We start from the raw sequence: 1,171 nt of genomic DNA, 5'->3' as shown, positions 1-1,171 counted from the left end.
GAAGAGCGGGGATGGAGGTGGGAGGCCAGCTGCGGATGAAGGGCTGAGCCCCGGCTCTGCGGCGATCCCGACGAGGAATCTGCCTCTACCTGCTGCGCTCTGGAGAGCAGGGACCTCCTCCGTGCTCAGGTTCTCGTCATGGAGAGGCAGCGGAGCATGAGCTCTGGAATCATGGAATGAAACAGGCTGTAAAAGAGCTCCAAGATCATCAAGTCCAAATGCTCCCCAGCACTGCCAAGGCCACCACTAACCCCTGGCACTGAGGCCTCGGCTACACGGGGTGTGAACACTTGCAGGGGCCGTGACTCCAGCACTGCCCTGGGCAGCCTGTTCCAATGCCTGAGCACCCTCTGGGGAAGGAGCTGTTCCTCAGCTCCACCCAAACCTGCCTTGTGGCAGGGTGAAGCCGTTCCATCACTTGGCCACAGAGCACTAAAGCTGATGCTTCACCCCAATGTCCCTACTGTGTGGTAACAGCTAATTCAGAGCCCACTGTGCAACCCTCCGGGCTCCTTCCTGCACAAACACACCTTTATCCACGCTGGACCACCTCCTTACGCAGAGCAGACCTCGCTATCCCCCTCATCAGCCCAAAGTACAGAAAAAGGAAGCAGGAACCAGGACTTGTCCCTTTCTACCACCCATTATTCCTCTTCCTCCTACTGATGGGTGACTGTGGGGCAGGCACAGAGGTGTAGCTCTCCTGTTGGTCACCTCATACCAGACCATGGAGCTCCACTGGCTCGTGCATCCCCTCTCCATGTGGCTTCTGGTACATGAAGAGACTCGGGCAAGAACTGAAGGTGGCTGAAGCCACATGAGCTGCCATCAAAGGGGTCCCCAAATGTGTTCTTGGGGCACAAGCTTGGGGGCTCCACAGGCAGTTGAACCATCGAGCTGAGACAGCCCAAAGCCAGTGATCCTTTGCAGCACTTCCAGCTCCTTCAGGTCAATCACCAGGTCCAACCCCAGCGCAGCCATCACCAACACCACCACAGCTGAGGGGGCTGATCTAAAATCATGCTGATCCAACCCCCCTGATCTATCCCGGGTGCTTTATTCCCTTTCCCAGCAATTGACCCTGCCTCCTCCCCCCTCCCCCCTCGCACAGAAAACCTTTCTGAAACCCACCCTGAGCACACACATGAGCAATGTCTGCTTGGATGGGCTG

This window comes from Nestor notabilis, unplaced genomic scaffold (assembly GCF_000696875.1).
Source record: "Nestor notabilis isolate BGI_N333 unplaced genomic scaffold, ASM69687v1 scaffold9674, whole genome shotgun sequence".
Classification (NCBI taxonomy): domain Eukaryota; kingdom Metazoa; phylum Chordata; class Aves; order Psittaciformes; family Psittacidae; genus Nestor; species Nestor notabilis.
This window is presented reverse-complemented; position numbering follows the sequence as displayed.